The sequence below is a fragment of the Tyto alba genome, unplaced genomic scaffold (assembly GCF_018691265.1).
Source record: "Tyto alba isolate M040663 unplaced genomic scaffold, T.alba_DEE_v4.0 Super-Scaffold_13, whole genome shotgun sequence".
In the NCBI taxonomy this organism is placed as follows: domain Eukaryota; kingdom Metazoa; phylum Chordata; class Aves; order Strigiformes; family Tytonidae; genus Tyto; species Tyto alba.
The window spans coordinates 99,417-118,868 of NW_024881275.1; the positions used below are offsets into that span (position 1 = coordinate 99,417).

The 19,452-nt window shown below is 48.5% G+C and overlaps 1 protein-coding gene across 5 annotated transcripts in view; it reads left to right on the plus strand.

Moving 5' to 3' along the window:
- Positions 1-6,105: 6,105 nt before the first annotated feature.
- FRMPD1 (FERM and PDZ domain containing 1) overlaps positions 6,106-19,452 on the plus strand; it is a 44,183-nt gene continuing 30,836 nt past the window's right edge. For 2 of the 5 annotated variants that reach the window (XM_033008254.2, XM_042787943.1), the window contains exon 1: positions 18,845-18,960. The gene's annotated coding sequence lies outside the window, so the exon portion shown is untranslated. Of the gene's footprint in view, positions 6,220-18,844; positions 18,961-19,452 lie in introns of those variants that run through there. The other 3 variants (XM_033008271.2, XM_033008246.2, XM_033008279.2) reach the window with 3 other exon arrangements.

Consider the following 19,452-nt stretch of genomic DNA (forward strand, 5'->3'; position numbering starts at 1 on the left):
AGGGGTTCTTCTGCTTCTCCTGTCACTTCCATATGCAATACTCAGGCCACCTCTGGCTCTTCTGTGAAAGCCTGAAGCTGTACCTGTGGTGGCTATGCCCCAGAGCTGAAAGAAGACCAGCACAGCAGCCTCACACTGCAGCATGGAGGGGGCTAGTGGTGATGCTCCAGCTTCTCCTGTCTGCTTCTGCCAGACTGCTGGGACTGGTGCATGCGCACACACATACACACATTACAGTACACACACATTACGGTATACAGGTACACATATATACTTTGCTGGCCACACACATCAACATAGACACCTTAAGCACTCACTCAAACACAGACAGCATAAGCAGCCTCAACCTGCTCCCCTTGCTGGCCCGAGACCATCATGAAAACACATGCATGCCAGAGAAGGTCCCTCAGGAAATCTGTTAGAAGCAAAGTTGAACAAGGTGGCAGGACAGACTTTGCTAACCTAGCACAGGGCATGTCCAGACAAGCATTCTGACCAGAAGACCATTTATGTGCTGCTGGCGCTTTTTATTCCCTTATCCCTCTGTTTTCCCATGTTTGTTCTCCCCAAACCACATCAATGACTCTGTTTCTACACATTTGGTTCCTTCCCTGGACATCCTGTAATAAGCCTTGTGCAATCCCAGAATGCTCTTCTCTTGTACCCCATAGCATGTCCTGTACCCCTGGCAGTGACCCCTGGGTCTGTGAGGTTCTTGAGAGGGGGTGGGTGTCCCCCAACCCATGGGGCTGAGCTCCCCTGGGACTGGGAGGAACTGGGCAGGGGCTCATGGCTCTGAGGGTGTCACTAGGGATCTCCTGTGACTTGAAGCTCTTCCTGTGTGTGCAGACCAGCTTTTTATCACCAAAGTTAATATTCCCAAGCTGTGATCTTTCTTTTCTGAGAGAGACAATGCTGAAAGCAATGTTATTTGACCAGTTGTGTTGGAATCTGCCTCAGTCAGCCCATGTGAGGTCAGAGAGTTTAAAATCACCCATCAGTTCTTAATTCAGGCATCCCAAGGATGTCTTCAATACTCCAGGTCTGTTTTATCACCCTTTAGTCAGTCCTATTGTTCTGCTGTGGTCTGGAACTACAGCAAAAGGGGCGCAGGGTACCCTGGAACTCTTGACATTCCAGAGGAAGATTTATCTTCCTGCTGTTTCCCCTTAAACTTGGGAGGAGCAGAATGTGGCCCTGTCAACAAGTGGCTCTGCTGCTTATGGAGCTGCACAAGCTGCTGCTTGGCACCCTGTGCTGGTTTGTACGCCAGGTGGTGAAACCAGCCCTAAAAGATTGAGTAGGAAGTGAAAAAAAAATGCTAAAAAGCAATGCCAGAGCCTCAAGGTAAATATTTCAGACTTGCTATCCATTTACGTGTGCTCTAGGACATGAAGAGACAGAGCTAACAGGAAACGTGATCCCCCAAAAACTGTTACACATAACCACAGCATGTTCTGCCTATGGTGGTTGAACATGATTTCTGATGTCTTCAAAAGGTTTAATGCACTGACCTTTATGTTGAAGGGAACCAGAAGGGGGACATCATTTGTATCATTTGTCTGTGTCACTTTAAGAGGTAATTGCTACTCCAGTAGAATTAGAGCATGTAACAGAATATTATGCTACCTGTCTGCACAGTTTGAGAGAGTTTAAACCTTCAGGACGAATGTTTTCTGGTCACTTACGTCATTAACATAAATGTTTCTCTTGTCACACTCTCTCCTTTTTGTCTTCTAGCACAGATAAAAAAAATGGAGGCTCCTTTTTGATCTTTCTGTCATTGAAACACATTGTCAAAGATGAAAGAAGGAAGACAGAAGTTCTAAGGCAAATGGTGGACTGTAGTTTGGCTGTCATTTATTTGAGCTTTTCTGCTTCATGGGTTCATTTATCCATTCCTTGCTAAGGGGTCTAACAGCATTTCCTTAAAAACAGCTTGGTGAGGGGTGCTTGCAGAGCAGGCTTTGGAGCTTCTCTGTGCTGTCTCTTGGCCTGGTTTGCTGTCCACACTTAAGAAGCTGGCTATTAGCAAGAGTGTCAGGGTGAGCTGTAATGAGGCAGGACGTGCCCTTCTTAAGCACACAGAGGCAGGCACCCTACAGGAGAGATTCAGAGAGATGCCCTGACTCAACCTACAGCCTGTCCTTCCAGACAGGTCTTCCAACTGGGGAGAGAGAGAGCTGGTGCACACAGAAAGGCTTGGACGGACACTCACCCTCCTCATGAGTGCCATTTCTCTGGGTGGACTCCAGTGTGACCACCTCTGCAACATGTTTTTCTCACTTCTTTTGTCCTCTGAGCTACTCTGTCTTCCTCTGGTCACACAGGTTGTGTTGTATTTTAAGAAGGTATCCTGGGTAAGATAAAAAGAAGCATGGCCAGCAGGTCAGAGGGAGGTGATTCTACCCATCTGGTCTGCTCTGATGAGACCCCACCTGCAGTACTGTGTTCAGCTCTGGGGTCTGCAGTACAAGACAGACATGAGCTTGTTGGAGCAGGTCCAGAGGAGGCCACAAAACTGATCAGAGAGATGGAACACCTCCTATAAGGAAAGGCTGAGAGAGTTGGGTTTGCATCCTGGAGAAGAGAAGGCTCTGGCAAGACCTTATTGCAGACTTTCAGTGCTTAAAGGGGGATTATAAGAAAGATGGGGACAGGCTTTTTAGTAGGGCCTGTAGCAACAGGGCAAGGCGTAATGGTTTGAAACTAAAAGCGAGCAGATTCACACTAGGTGTAAGGAAGACAACGGGGGTGGTGAGACACTGGAACAGGTTGCCCAGAGAGGTTGTAGATGCCTCATCCCCAGAAACATTCAAGGTCAAGTTGGACAGGGCTCTGAGTAACCTGATCTAGCTGAAGAGGTCCCTGCTTATTGCAGGGGAGTTGGACTACATGACCTGTAAAGTTTCCTGCCAACCCAAACCATTCTCTGATTCTAAAGTAGTTTCAGTCACATAATTCTTAATGACATTTGATGGATCAAACATCATCAGACAACTGGGCTGGGTGGCAGCAGCAGAATGGCATGGCCAACCACACAGAGAAGGCTGAAGATTAAAGGTGTGCCTTGCCTGCAGCTTTAGCCTGCAGAATGGCAGGCAGAATGTCAAGGAACTTGAGCTGTTCCTAAACAGCTCATGGAACCAAAAACCTGCAGCACACAGGCACTCAAACATGGCTAGGAAGCCCTACTAAGTTCAATTTTTTAGATATGTGAAATATGAAGGTTTGTGTTCCTTCACAAGATCTTAGTCATTCTTCTTCAACAGACACAGCTTTCTGGATCTTTAAGCCCAGCAATTCCAGAGCAATTATCTGGATCATGGGACATGTAGATGGGTTCACGGGTTCAGCTCATAAATAGGATAAGCTCCAAGAGCTTTGATTCTTCATAGAAGCAGCTTGGCAGGCAAGCAGCAATTGGTTGGAAGCTTCAAAATAGTTTTGAAATGTTTCCCCAGGCAGAAGCCTTTTTTTTTTTTTTTTTTTTAGGACAGCTGTGACATAATCAAAACATGAGCAATGAAAAATGCTATTTAGAAATGAAATGTCTCATAACTTTCTGGAAAAATGTTCCCCAGGCTTCTGAATCTTAGAATAATCAGAGGGAAGAAAACCACGTGTTCAGTTCCACCACATACAGGTACAAATCTAATACATTTGGTAGTTTGGCATAAAACTCTGATTTCTCTTGTTAGTGGATGCAACTTTTCATCCTCAGGAAAGAGAAGTATGGCTTAAATTATTTTATAATTAAGTTCTGCTTCCTGTGTGGATTGCTTTGAAAACACCATTCAGGGGCACTGGTAGAAAGGGAAACGTGATGCAGATTGTCCAGGAAAGCTGCATGAATCAGCAGTTGATGCAAAACCTTTTCATGGGCTCTGTTTAATGTTATATTTATTACAGATGCAAGGCCCCAACCTCAATTTTTCTTAAGTTCAGTGAGTGCATAGTAGTACTGATCATGAAAAGTGCCAGCCAAACTCAGCTTTTACATCAGCAGGAAAGAAAAATAACCATAGTTTCTGTAGGTGAGTTGATTTGGGGGAAGTGCAGTCCCTGAAAAAGGAGCAGAAAGAATAGCAAAGGTAAAGGCAGAAGGACCCGCAGTGCAGAAATACTTTTGCTAATTAGGGAGTATGAAAGAGCAAAACCAGAAAGGCACAAAACAGAAAAAATCAATACTTTTCAGTAGGTGAGTCTTAGTTTCCTGACCAGCCTTGTGCTAAATAAAGAGCTGCACACAGTTGCAGAGGATTTTAAACACAGAGCAGTGCATTTTTACAGCAAAGACTGGTGTCGGAGAAGGAAAGGAAGAGCTGACACAGTGGATGTGGGTTCCTGAGTCCCCATTTGTTCAGTGCCTAATGATAGTGCCAGTCAATCTCCAAGCAGCTTTGCACCCACTTTCTCTGTCTTTAGCACCACCAAGACCTTTATGCCCAGAGTACCAGGAGCAAGAGTACTGCGCACTGCGTTATGTGATAAAAGTGGCTCTGCACACCCACAGAGGAACACAAAGTGCCACAGCAGGGTGGGAAACCCAAATACTCCCTGCCCTGTCTACTCCCAGGCCCATACAGGAGTCATCAGCCCATCAGAGGCCCACCTCCATGAGCCCAGAGGAGCACAGGGGCACAAAGACAGTTGGGAACACAAATTAGAGACCCAGAGGAAGGGAATTCCTGTCCAGGACTCTCCTAGGGCTGTCCCAGGAAAGGCTCAGCCCCATGGTCCATGCACAAAACATATCAAAAGGAGTCAATGTCTGAGCTCCCTTGGAACCAAGGGAAGTCCCTGCCATCAACATGGGACACTCTATAGGGTGCAGAAGAGCATTCCAGGGTTGTACAAGGCTTGTTACAGGATGACCAGGGGAGGAACCAAATGTGGGGAAACACAGGCATTGGCATGGTTTGAGGAGAACAAACATGGGAAAACAGAGGGATAGGGGGATGAAAAGGCCCAGGAGCACATAAATGGTTTTCTGGTCAGAATGCTTGTCTGGACATGCCCTGCGCTGGGTCAGCACAATCTGTACTGCCTCCGCTTCTAGCAGTTTTCCTGAGTGAGGAACCCTCTATCTGCTGTGCGAGTGTGTCAGAGCAGCTCAGGTGTCAGTGATGCAGTACCTATGGTGGTATAGGTGTGCAAGAAAGTGTGTGAGTGCTGGTGACAATCCAGCTGGGTGAGCGGCGAGGAGGTGATGTAGCCAGGGAGTCGGGGCCTGTGGGTGTCTAGGGACGAGCCCACCAAAGGGGCTGGCTATTGGGGGGACCAGGGCAGCACTGAGCACCTCTGTATGCCCATGTGTTTGTGCTGGTGTGTGCAAGAGGGTCTGCTCCAGCTGCAGGAGAGGGGCCATGGCCTTAGGGACTTGAACGTGCTTGTAGGTGCCAGCAAATGGGGAGACTGGGACCCAGGGGCAGCTACCGGGCTGACAGTATCTATGCATGGCTGCTGGAGGGACCCATGTTGTATGCACACAGACACATACACACCTATGTATTTCCCACTAAGGGACCTTTATGCTGATCAACCAGAGAGAACAAGTTGAGGTGCTGGTGCTGTTTCTGTTTGTGTGGTTGCAGTGTTGCTCTGTGTGGATGGCCATGGGGGCATGTGCTATAGATGTATCTTTTTGAATGTGCCTTTGGGGAATACATTCTCAGTCTTGCTGCTGGTTGGACCCCGGGGACAAGGAGGTGCAGCAGCTTCACCTCTATCAGGCTGCTGGATTTGGCCTCTCCAAAATAACGCAGAGGCTGGGAAAACCTGGGATTTCTTTGGAAACGTGAAGTCACAAAGAGCCTCTCAAAGCCAGTGCAGGTGCAGCGAGTAGCGTCAGGTCACCTGCAGACCTGGGGGGTGGGAGGCAGCCCGGCTGCAGCTGTAGGGTCCGGCGGCACGGCTCGACTGCCCCGGTTTTTGTGCAAACCGCCTTAGTTGTCTTTATCGGCGGGGTTGTGGTGGGTCTGAACGCGGGTTCTCTGTGGTAACACGATGCCCACCGCGACGGGACCTCGCCACCGGCGCGGGGAGGGAAGCGAGGGGTCTCCCGGTGGGCGGGGCGAGGCGGGGTGGGGCGGGGCCCCGGGTGGGCGGAGCGCCGCGCCCCACCGCCCCGGCCCCGCCTTCCCGGCCAGAGGCCGCACCTGCCCCGCCGCCGCCGCCGCCGCCGCCGCTGGCTTCGCGCTCCGCTCCCGGCAGCAGGTAACGGGAGAGCCTTTCTCCGCAGCGGCGGCGGGGCTGGGCGTGGGTCCTCGTCTGTTCCGGGAGTCACCGGAGTTGCTGGACCCCCGGCCGCGGGTGGAGGCGGCTCGGGGAGCCCCCGACGGCGCGGTGGCTTCGGGCCCCGGGGCTCTCGGCCAGGAGGGCTGCCCTCGCTCTCGGCTCCCGGCGGCAGCGCGGGCGGTGCCGGGCTCGGCAGCAGCCGGGCTGCGCCCTGCGCCCCTTGCAGGGGCCGCGCCCCGCAGTCGCCCCTCGGGGCACCCCGGCCGGGTCTCCCCGCGCCCGCCGTCCTGCCCTGCCCGGCGCTGCGAGGCTCGGGGCCGGGGTCCGGCCCGAGGAGGCGGTGGAGCCCTTCCCGCCGGGGGAGCGGGCGGGCTCGGGCCGGCCCCCGGGCCGCGGTGCTGCGCTCCCCGCGCCTTGTCCAGCGCTGCCGCCGCTCTCCCCGCGGCCCGGGCCGGGCCGGGTCCCGCGGCCGGCGGTGCCGGGGAAGGTGCGGGCGGTGCGCGTCAGGCGAGACGGCCGAAGTTGGCGGTCTCGGCTGAAAGAGGTGTTGCAGTAAGTATTACTGCTGGTTGCGTTCCTCATCTACAGTTTCTCAAAAGCTACGTGGAAAACTGCTTTGCTGCTGGAGTTTATAGCCAGCTCCAGGGATGTCTGACCCGTGGCTGGCTGTATTCAAAGAAATGATTGCTGCCGTACTGGCTTAACTGGTGGTGGCCAGCCTGATACAGTGGGGGAGATTGTGCCGTACTAACTCAGGGGTCTAGCAGAAGGCTGGCAGCTCTGAGGTTTGATCTAGTGTCCTGATGCTATCTTTTGTCCAGAAATACCTGCCTCACTGGGTGGCATCTGCTTGTACTATGTCAGTGTGAATGAAATGGTCCTGACCTTGAATTTTGTGTTCGTCTTTTCTTATTTAGGTGATTCGTTTAGTGGTTTCTGGCCTGATCTTGCACTAGATGCTGTAGGAAGAAGCTATACAACAAAACAAGCAAATAAAAGCACCCCAGCACCTCTGGGTTGTGGAGTTTGTGGTCAATGATTTTGGGTTTTTAACCACAGTGGGGGACTACTGTGAAAGAAATTTCACCTGAGCTTGTGGGAACAATGTCAGAGTGGCTTTAATATGTAAGCATCAGGTACAGTACACTCTGAAGAGCTTCTTCATCACCAAGGGTGGTGGTCTAACTGGGTGAAGGCAAGGTCTCTGTGTGGCAGCTGGAGCACAGAGATTGAACTTGGTGAAGGACAGCAGATGTCAGGGTGGTAGTGCATGTTCGTCTGGTAGGTGTTACGGATTTGTGTTGCTGGCCAAAGTGCCAGGGTTTGCTCCATTTGTATGTGCTTGTGATGGTTATCTAACCGCTGAAAACACCCGCCAGCTTCCACCTGGGTAACCCGTTCTGGATGTGCGTGCTGATCTCCACCTCTTAAGCATTATGGATTTTTGCTAATACTCTGCAACAGCTTGTCTGTAGCTCCCTTGTTGGACACAGGTTTACTACAGTAGTGGGAAGCTATATGAAGTTTCTCCTCCTTGGCAGATTTGGCTGAGACTTAACCTGCCAGTGAGATGTGGGAGTTAAAGCTGAATGGTCTAAAGACGCTATAAGACAAGAAATGTTAGGAAGCCCATTAGTCATGGGGGTCTTGTCCTGGAGGAGCGGTACTGCAAACCTAGAAGACTGCAGAGCTGGAGATGGAAATGATAGTCCTGTTAGATAGGAAGCCCTCAGTGAACCATTTCCTCCACTTTATCTCTTTCTGTGGTGCTGTTCCCACTCCTGTATGGGGTTCTGTGTAGCAAGGCAGAAAGAGAAATGTTCAGAGGGCTATTCTGTAACCTGGTAAAGAAAATTCTGAAAGTCTGCAAGGCAGCATTTCATTCTCACTGCATCAATTCCAGTTGACATCGGCTAGAGAGGCACCTAACGCATGTTCCATCCTGCCATTTGTGAATCAGCCCATTCTGCTCTGGAAGGATTGAGGAGTGACCTCTAGGACCAAATTAGGTGGGAAGACCAAAAGCAAGGGTGCACTGGAACGATTGATTGCAAGGACGCAGCACAACTCAAAGGAAGAGGCTGGCCCTCTGTCCAGCTTCATGATACTAAAGAGATAACAGAGAGTGATGTAGAGACAGGTCTTTCTCAGACAAGAGTAGAGGGGTAGGAGAGCTCTGGATGGACAGAGGCCTTGAAAAAAGCTGGTGAAGCCATCCAGGAAATGGCAGCTGAATTTCTTTTCCACCAAAGCTTCTTGGTCATGTCTTGTACCAGCTGCAACTGCTATGGGAAATAGTGGCTTGGCAGCAGAAATGGCAGCATTTGGGTGTAGGTGGGTTTACAACCAAGTGTGGATCTTGCTGTGGGGAGACTCCTTTGCTTCTCCAATCTAGCCATTGGTAGCAGGCATATGGCACACATTTCCAAGTGTAGTGCTATCTAGTTTATCCTGGGTTTCACTCCTTTAAGTTTTAGGAAACTACCCTCTAAATTCTTGCTAAGAAAGCTGCTCACAAATAGAGCAGCATGTTTAATGCTATTTAGTTATCTGTGCTCTAATACTTGCAAAGAGCCTGGCATTTTTAATACTGAAGAGAAGCTCTTAGGCTGTTGTGAAATGGCTCTGTACGCAGCATGAAGTTCCCAAATCAATATTTTTTAAGTGCATATATTTTCCCTTTCTTTATTCTTCCTTTCTTGGCATTTGCCAAAAGGCTATGCAGAAGTTGTTTGCCAGCATATAGTCTTGAAGATCAGTGAAACCCAAAGCACGTGTAAAGATCATCTTTACAAACAGGTATGGAGTAACCTGCCCTGAAGTTGTATACGCTGAGATGAGTTTTCTTCTGTGTGAACAATCCGAGGAAGACACTGGAAATACTCCAGAGTGCTGAGCTTTACAGGCATGTTTGTTGGTTCAAGGTCTGCACCAGGACATGGAGACCAGTGCCAATATGTGGAGTTCTGAACAGAATTATTTTTTTTTTCTCCCTGTTGTGCAAATTGCAAGTGGCATGAATGTGTTGCTAATGGGGTGAGCTGCTTGATTTCATGATATAGTGTGTACAGGGCCTAGGGAAGAGGATCTCACTACAGGCTGAGAGGCAGCTTTCATCACTGTGAAAGGAAGTTACTCGTGGAAAGTTAAGGCGGGAAATTAAAGGGAAACATTCCTTCTGTGCTGGCAGTTCTTGTACAGAGAGATATAACTGAAGGGATGAAAGTCTTCACATACTTCAACACTAGTCTATTTTTAGAAGTGAAAGCTATTCAGGAGGGGAAGTATTGATTTTTCTCCTTTCCACCTTGAACGTTCTGTTTATCATTTTCTTCAGTTTGTGTGTAATGGACCATACATAAAGCTATTATTTCTTTTGTCCTTCTGCTCTAAATATATGTGCCAGGCAAGGATGTAGGGCCTTTGCTAAAATGATTTTTATTTGGTGCCTGAAGTCTTCGCATGCTATGTCCAGAACCTCATATTTTAAAACTAACTCAGATTTTAAGCCTCTTAAGTCTGCAGGAAACCAGAGCACAATGAGAGTGTAATGGTACAGGCCAGACTTGCAAATGACTTCAGAAAGCAAGCTAACAGCTGGCACAGCCCTTCAGGGTGTCTGGGGAGAGCAGCAGTGAATGGCTGACTTGTGCTCGTGATCACTAATGACCTCTGGCCACCAGTAGTATGTCTTGTCAAGCTAAAAAAGACAAAGGGACTATCTTCACAAGTATTGGGCAGCAATAGGTGTGATCTTGAAGCACTGGTCATGCTGCTCCTCTGATGTTTGTGTCTCTTCTCAGGCAAACTACAAGATGTGTTCCTGGGTCTGGCCAGGTGTTGCTTTGCTTTTGCTAAAAAATGCTGTGTGAATTCCTCTGGGCCTCTTGGAAGATGGCTGTGCTAAGTGATTGGTTTGGAGGATGTAGCTCATCTGGACCTTGAGGTTCATCCTTCAGCTGGCCAGCGGTCACTTGTATCTTCATGTTGTTCTGCTGCAACGCAGCTCTGCTGGGTGTGGAGCCACCTTGCCAGCAGTGCTGGCACCAGGTCCCAGCAGTGCTAAGCGTGTGCCCCCACCAGTAAACCATATGTCTGCAGGTTGCATGTGGTCTCATGCCATTCTTCTCCTCCACGGTCACCTTGACCCCAGACCGTGCCAGTCCAGGTGTGCATCTGCTGCACATCAGGTTCCCCCGTGAAGAGCACCCAAAGGGTGCAGCTGGGGCTCTGAGAAGCTCTGTCCCAGGTGACGTGCACCTGTGAAGATACTGTGGCCTTTCAGAGCCAGACTGTCCGTGTAAAACCTGAACAGTGCTGTGGGAGAGAGAAGGGTTGGAGGACTTGGGTAGTTGGGATGTGCAAGTATGGGCAGCACAGTCTGTGTCCCAGCTGTTCTTGGGAAGCCTCATCTGTGTGCAGCAACTGCATCAGGTGGTGTTCAGCAGCAGCACAGCCTGAAGCAGAATTTCTTCTGTGTTCTCTGGGTTGCCAAGTGCTCAGAATTCTCCTGCTCGCTGTTTTTGACTTATGGCATGTGGAAAGTTTATTTTGTTTTTTATTTTTTTTTTTTATTGTTGTCTTCCTGCTTCCTGGCAGCAACTGCTTGTAGTTGGAAACTTGGATTTCCAATAACATTAAAAAGCAACAGTACTGCTTTTCTTTTCTTTTTTTTTTTTTTTTTTTTCTCCTGGGGTGGGAGGTGGTAGTAGTGGTAATTCTTTTCCTGATACTACAGGGAAGTGCTGATCATCAAAGGTTTTTCCATTTTGCATGAGAAGGGAATAATACTATGGCTTGGCAGCACTTTGTGGGAACTGTGGCTCAGACACATGTTTCTGACATGGGTTGCACCTCCTGAAATACTTCATGGCTTTCTCACCACGTGATGTGCTACTTTACTCCTTTAAGACTGGATGACATAGTGCATCAGAAATTACACTCCCTCAGGCTGCTGCAGTCTGTGAGTGGGCATGGTGGTGGCTGTCGCTTTGTTGTTTGAGCTTTGGTGAGCCACTCAAGTACAAAGTACTTCCATTATGTTGAAACAGAAGCCTAAACCCCAAGATATGCTAATTAAGTCAGATTTGTGCTTTTGCCTGAGGTAGTTGATGACCACAGCTGACAAGGCAGAACTTGCTCACCTGCTCACTGAAATCATTACAATCTGAAGTGGTGACTTCTTGCTTGAAGGGCTGGAGAAGGCTTGTGAGCACTGGCACTGTAACTGGATGGTGCTGGACTTGCCTGGTCTTGGTTGGCAGACAAGGTCATGTGTTTCTGGCATGGAACAGGTTCTCTTGCAGGCTGCCAATAGCAGTAGATGAACCAGAGAATGTAGAGAAGACTCCAGGATTATTCTGGTTGGTGTGCTGCCTCCTGACCAGCCTGGAGGGATGTGGCCCATGCATCTGCACGGTGCTGGGTCATGAGCTTGTTGGCCCACTGGCTGGTGCTGTAGGGCTCCTTCCCTTTTTAACCAAGTCAAAACTGCTCATTTTCTGGGTCCCAGCTCAGCTTCCCTAACATGGCCAGACTGAAGAGCTCAGGATTGTCAGAGGGACATCAGCTCAGCTGTGAAGTCCTTGTTAAAGAGAGCAGGCCATCCTGTTGATACCAAAACAATTATAACTAGGGTGCCAGAGGTGATCAGACAAGCAGCTGATACAAGAGCGTGGAGGATAAACTCTGCTGAACAGACCTCAATCCTATTAGTGACATCTGGCACTATAGAGTGGTATCACAGGGGTGTTTTCCTTGTGAGAAGCAGCAGTGCTGCTGTGATTGATCAGGGGACTGACATCACAACACATGAGGATGTTGGTGGCCATAGGGAGGATTCTGCTCTGGACCCTCCTCCTTGGGCAGCAGGATGAGCCCTAGATGGATCCATGACTCTTATATAGCAGAAACTTGTGAACAATTTGGGATGGCCTTTGATCTGGGGAAGCCCTATGTGAATGCAACTTTTCTCTGCAAAAGCCAGGGAAACATCACAGATTTGCTCAGGGAAAAACTTCTGCTTAAAACGTGCTGACTTATGAGACAGAATGACCATAGTGATTTTTTTCCTTTCTTTTTTTTATTTTTTTTTTCTGTTTGCAAGGATTATGTTGTGTGATTGTGGAGACTGCAACAGCAACAGGACAACCACAACCAAATAATGACAGCAGCATGGCTCACCTCAGCTCATGTGCTCATGTTCCTTTTTCCTTAACTGTTCACCTGCCTTGCTGCAGGGGCTGGAGATGGGAGCCATGACAGGGGCCTGTAACACTCCTCTATTTCTTTTAAAAAACCCTGGTTGTTGGAAGAGCAAGGAGGTCTCCCCTGTAGACATCTGCTGTTTGTGTAGAGATGAGCCTGGGGAGAGTCCCAAGGGATGTGAAAGCTGGGAGATAATGGGTGAGTTCTGGCTACTGGGATGCACTTGCAGATGTGTGCTCTGCCTCCATGGTCATGTGCCACCCAGGTGCTTCTGGGCAGAACTCAAATCATGAGGCTGGGCATTTCAGTAGCATTTCAGGGTTGATGTCTTGGGTAAAATTCTCCTAAGAAAGAGGAGAGTCCTTGTGGGCCAGGTGCTACAGAGGCAGAAACATTCTTGGGGTGATTTCTAATATCTCCCCAGCTGGGGTTTGCTCACATTCTGGTGGAAGTGCATGTTGCCATGGAAACTTTATTCCCGGTCCTCTGGCTCAGCTATCTCCCCTGACCATATCTCAGAGAACATCTCTAGAAGCTACCATGTGGAAAATCTGTAAATTATTGTTCTGTCCCAGTGCCTTGTCAGGGCTGGCTGACCTCCAAAAGCTTTGCTGCAGAGATGCCCAGTCCTGCCAAAAGTGTCTTCTGATGCAGCCCAGGCTCACAATGAACTATGTTCATCAAGAATCAGTTTAGTTTTCAGCTGCCTGCCTAGGAAGCAAAGAACATGCTTACCCTTTAGTGGTATTTGGACAAGAGCAGCAGCTGAAGGAGCAGGCGTCACCAATTGTATCAATATATGCCTACCCGGTAGTTGACCCATTACATGGCCCAGATCCCTTGGCTGGCCAGCAGTGATGTGTATTAGTCTGTGTGAGAACCTTCCTGTTCTCTTCAACCTGCATCTGCCTGACACTAGCAGCTCCACATCCAATTTTGCTGTCAAGGGTGAAGAGTCTTTTCTTGGCTGAGCAACCACAGACAGGTGCTCTCATCCCACAAGAGCCCAGGCTTTCTTTGGAGTCAGAGGTGTTTCAGATGGCTGAGGAGGACTTCAACAAGAACCTGGGATGAACCTTTCTTTTACTATCCCTGTGACCTCTGTAAGCAGGTGGAAAAAAATGTGGCTTTCTGACAGCAGAGAGGCCAAGCATGAGCTGAAGGGTTTCTTTGTGCTGTTCTCCTTACCAAGGAGATAAACTGCATGGTGAAAGAGAATACCCTGCTGCTACAGCTTCAGCTTTTCAGGGCTTAGCTTGTGAAGGCAGCACATAGCAAATAACTGGTCTCCAGGATAAACCATGCCTGATGAGTTAGGGTAGCTGAAGCAGGGACCAGCCCTACTTTGTCTCTGAACTGCATAGCATGAGGATGTGTCACCCGCTACGAAGAGGTAAAATAATAGAATCTTAGAGGAAGGGAAACTTTACAGGTCATGTAGTCCAACTCCCCTGCAATAAGCAGGGACCTCTTCAGCTAGATCAGGTTACTCAGAGCCCTGTCCAACTTGACCTTGAATGTTTCTGGGGATGAGGCATCTACAACCTCTCTGGGCAACCTGTTCCAGTGTCTCACCACCCCCGTTGTCTTCCTTACACCTAGTGTGAATCTGCTCGCTTTTAGTTTCAAACCATTACGCCTTGCCCTGTTGCTACAGGCCCTACTAAAAAGCCTGTCCCCATCTTTCTTAGAATCCCCCTTTAAGCATTGAAAGTCTGCAATAAGGTCTTGCCAGAGCCTTCTCTTCTCCAGGATGCAAACCCAACTCTCTCAGCCTTTCCTTATAGGAGGTGTTCCATCTCTCTGATCAGTTTTGTGGCCTCCTCTGGACCTGCTCCAACAAGCTCATGTCTGTCTTGTACTGCAGACCCCAGAGCTGAACACAGTACTGCAGGTGGGGTCTCACCAGAGTAGAGAAGAGGGGGAAAGCCACCTCTCTTGACCCCTGGCCACAATTCTTTTGATGTAGCCCAGGATACGGATGCCTTTCTGGACTGCAAACACACGTCCCTCAGCCTGTATTGATACCAAAGGTTTCCCTGGCCCAAGTGCAGGACCTTGAATTTAGCCTTGTTGAACCTCATGGACTTCACATGGCCCCATACCTCAAGTCTGTCCAGGTCCCTCTAAATGGCATCCCATCCCTCAGATGTGTCAACTGCACTACTCAGCTTGGTGTTGTCTGAAAACCTGCTGAGGATGCACTCAATCCTGCTGACTCATTGATGAAGTTATTAAATAGTAGTGGTCCCAATATGGACCTCTGAGGGGCACGACTTGTTACTGATCTCCATCCAGACACTGAGCTGCTGACCGCTACCCTCTGCGTGTAACTGTCCAGCCAGTTCCTTATGCACCGAACAGTTCGCCCATCAAATTAATCTCCCTCCAATTTAGAAAGAAGGATGTTGTTGGGGACCATGTCAAAGGCCTTACAGAAGTCCAGACAGATGACATCAGTAGCTCTTCCCTTCTCCACTCATGTAGTCACTCCATCATAGAAGGCTACTAGGTTGATCGGGCAAGAATTGCTCTTGATAAAGCCATACTGGCTGTCTTGAATCTCCTCCCTGTCCTCCATGTACATTAACATAATATCTAGGAGTATCTGTTCTGCGGTCTTCCCAGACATAGAGGTGAGGCTGACAGGTCAGTAGTTCCCAGGGTCCTCTTTTCTACTTTTTTTAAAAATGGGTGCAATGTGTCCCTTTTTCCAGTCACTGGAGACTTCGTCTAACTGCCATGACTCTTCAAATATCATGGAGAGTGGCTTGGCAACTACATCAGTCAATTCCCTCAGGACTCTGGGATGCATCTTGTCAGGTCCCATAGACTTATCTATGGTCAGGTTCCTTAGGTGGTCTCAAATGTAATCTTCTCTTACAGTGCCCCAGTCCTTGCCTTGAGATCCATCCACTCAAGAGGTGTGAGAAGAGAAGTTGCTAGTGAAGACAGAGGCAAAAAAATTGTTGAGTACCTCAGCCTTCTCTTTGTCTGTTGTTACCAGTTTGCCAGTTGTGTTCCTTATGGGGGGTATACTTTGTTTGACCTTCCATTTCTGCCATATCTATAGAAGCCTTTCTTACTATTCTTTGTGTCCTTTGCGAAGTTCAGCTCCAGTTGTGCCTTGGCCTTCCTGACCCTCATCCCTACCCAACCGAGCATCATCCCTGTGCGCTTCCTAGGATACCTGACTCTGCTTCCACAGCCTGTGCATTTCCTTCTTGCCCTTTAGTTTGACCAGCAGGTGTAGATGCACCATTATCCACAGTATCAGTTGATTGACCTTCCAAATCCAGAGCCTCATATCTGTTGTACAGCGGCACCTGGGAAGGCGAGGTAGGGGTAGGGCAAGAATGGGGTTCACCTGCCACCCTGAGTTTAGACTTGCCTCCATTCACTCCTTTCCTTTAAGTTACTGACTTCTGGCTAGTGTTAAGAGGATACAGGATTTCTTTGATCTTGTGTTTTTTCTAGTAGATATATCTGTCTGGGGATGGGAAGGGCATGGTTCCACTACCACCTTCAGCCTTTTTGGCAAGAATAGCTACAGTTTGGATACTGGTAGGACTGTGGACTTGTTTATATTCTTCTGCCATGAAAAGGCAAAGGGGAGGGAGGATGTGACAAAATGTGCAACCCTGTCATGTATTTTTCACAGTTTGTTCTGGAAGGTGGTTTTCACATCTGTAATGCGTAGCATCCTCATAGCACTGCATGGATGGCACAGAGACCTCTGTTTTTTCTCCAGAACTGCTGAACTTCAGCATCACTGTGATTTCTTTGAAGCCCAAGAGCTCTGGTCTGGAACTAGCTATCTGCCAAAGGATAAGAGGAAAGAGAAGACACTGAGGCTGCATTAGCAGCAATGAATGGTCTTGCTGCCTTTGGGAGACTTGATAGCTCCAGGAACCTCTGGAAGAGGATGAGAGGCCATTTTTGGAGCTGGGAGCCCCTCCTGTTGAACAGCAGATTCCTTTTTAACGATCTAACCCAGTGGATAGGTTTTGACCACGTGTCAAAAGAGAGATTTGGTTTCAATGAAAAGCAGAAGGGACCAGCACAAAGCACTGTATTTATACTTTGGGCCATGGATGTCACTGCCATTAAATCTTACCGCCTGTACTTTCAAGACCACAAATTTTGACTGTGAGCCGTAAGGCTTCTCCAGTTAACAGAAACAGATTAACTTGTAGATGCATCTGCAAAAGGAATGGTCTCCCCCACAGCTGCTGGGGAGGTTCCTGCTAGTGTCGGGGTCCTGGCATGTTAGTGTGGTCAGAGGCAGGGTTTGTGTCTTCCATGATCAGACCACCTTGTTGTACATGGCAAGGCTTCCTGTGAGGCCTGTGTAGGATTAGCTGGAGATTAGGGGCTGAAGCTGAGAGTCTGGGGCTGGCTGCTCTCCTAATCTGCTGTAAGCATTACTGCAGAGTGGCTGTGGGGGCTCCCATCTTGATGATGGGAGGTGGAAGAAGCCTTAAAGGCCCTTTACTCCCTTAATAAATTCACATGTGAGGCAGGAGTACTGCGTTAATCTTTGTGTAGCTGCACAGGCTCCTGATATGTGCTCCTTAAACCCCATAGAGAGCAAGTTACATTAACTGTGTACCTGCTGCCAAGTCTGGCTTCATCTTCCACTGGCAGCAGCAGTGGTAAGGCAAATACTGATACTCTTCTTTGGAGATAGAAAAGTATATTTTTTAAAGAAAATGTAATTGTTCTGCGTCTGCTATAAAAATATGTATTCTCAGAGTAATATTTGTGTCATTGCTGCTGTTTCTCAGTATTTAGAACAAATCAGGCCCCAAACATCAGGAAATTTAAAACAAACAAAACCTTATTCTCTATTTGCCTTGTGAGGATACAGGTGGGATCGTGTATCAAGGGTGGGGGTTTTGCCACTGTAAAAGTTAGATACTTCACTCATAGTGAAAGCCAAACCAAATATGAAACTTCCAACCATAAGTGTAACTCTAGCGCAGGGGAGTTGGGAACATTAGTATGAGCGTGGCTGGGCTGTAATGAGAACAAGTTGTTAGTTATGATGTGAAGATGGAGTGATGGAGAAAGATCTTGTATGTGCACCCCCTGTGTTGGCCGCAGCTGGGCGTCCTACCCTGCCACATCCAGTGAGTCACTAATGTCCACAGGAGGTTTTGGGGTCTTTGCGGAGAGGTGCAGGTTCAAGGAAGCCCTTAAAAGCCCAAGAAAGGAATTTTCCTCAGCTGTCTTGACCACCTCTCACAGTGCCTGTGGGAGAAGGGAGAAGACAGGTTGTCTTTTTCAGTCTGTCCCAGCTCTCAGAGCTCAGCACAGACAGCTGAAGTCAGACCTGCCTATGATTTCCTCCTGACTGCTTCCCCACAGGTTGCCTGCTGTTCTGGTTGCTCTCGAGTGGTCTGCCTGATGTCCCTGGCAGAATCAAAAAGCTGTATAAGAACAGCCAGCATGCTGAATATCCTGAAGAGAGCCAGAGGTCATTTAACCAAGGTTGTCTGTGTTCTCCTTGCTGGTTACTCTGAGGAAGTCTGGATTTTTGGCCTGGTGCTGTCTCAGCAATGTGTGTTCTTGCAAGGCGCCAGTGGGGAAAAAAAATGCTGCAGAAGAGCAAGGATTGTGTTCCCACAAACCATTATACTCTCCTTAGGCTTGCAAGGCTACTTGCCATGTGCACAGTGGTTTGTACCTTGCCATCTTGCTGCATGGACAGTGAGTAAGTGAATTATGAGCAGCAGACCTCTGTTCACCCAGAGGAGTACTGAAGTGTCACAGCTCTTTGTCAGTACCCATTATTGTACTGTGCTTTCAGGGCTGGGGGCGGACAGGGCATGTTACACACTATGTGGATTTTTGTATTGCCTTCCTTGAGATTGCTCGCTACTGACTGGCATCCATTACAAGAAGTACTTGGAAGGATGCTTCCAAAAGCCAAAATGAGTGGAGAATATGGTTGGACCACATCCAGAACTGTTTTATGACAGCTTATTGCAACTACTTCTGTTCATGCAGTTCTCTGGCATCAGTGAGTGGAGACCTGGTGATTCTGACTACTGCTTCTGCTGCTAAATAATTGATGGTAGTGAACACTTTAAAACAAAGACGTAATTTAAAAAACACCAGTTAAACTTTGCCTATCAGAAAAACTCAGTTTGATGGATTATTATTTTCTCTATAACAGTGTGAGAAAAATTGAAGTATTCTCCTTGAAAGTTGGTTTTGTTTTTTTTCTCCTGCCTGTCAAATCTGGGATAGCTGGCTGAATACTCTTCCATTCGGTGCCTTCTTCACAGCTTCCTCCCCTCATACACCAGGCTGCCACCAACTTTCCATTTCACTTTGGAGCGGACAAAACCCAAATAATTTGAGATCAGATCTGTGTTTTCTTTGTTTGCAGCAGGGGTGGAATATATGAACAGGCTCTGTGCTGCTGCAGTGCCTGAAAGGGAGTCTGTGGAAAAGGAAGCTGAAGGGGGAGCAGCAGTTCTCACTGCTGTGGCAGAGGTGCATGATGTAAGTGAAGGCTGGAAGTTCTCCTTCTGTCCTTAGTTCCTCCAGACGGGTGACAATGCACTTCATGACACTGCTCTCTGTTGTACCACCCTGTGGCTGCATTCTCTGAGGTTTGCCAAGGCCCCCATCTTCAAGTCAGTGTTGTTCCTGAACAGCCAGAATCACCCACCCAGGTTTCCTCTGAGACATCCAGCAATGGCTGTCTGGATGGGTTAGTTCGCCGTGCAAATACCTAGCAAGTCTTGGTTTCCTCTGACAGAGTTAAAGGATCTTTGTGTATTAGGATCCTAGCCCACTCAAGCTGCTTAGTGACGTGCTTGAGAGCTTGGCTCAAAAATAGTTGCAAAAGGGCAGATGGGAGAAGGACTCAGGTCAGAGCTTTCATAGGACATCTTTGAAGCAAGGAGGAGGTGCCAACTGCACATGCATGATGGGTCTGTGCAAAAGGCTGGGTAATCCTGGCCCACTCAGCACAAGTGCAGGTGCCTGGGT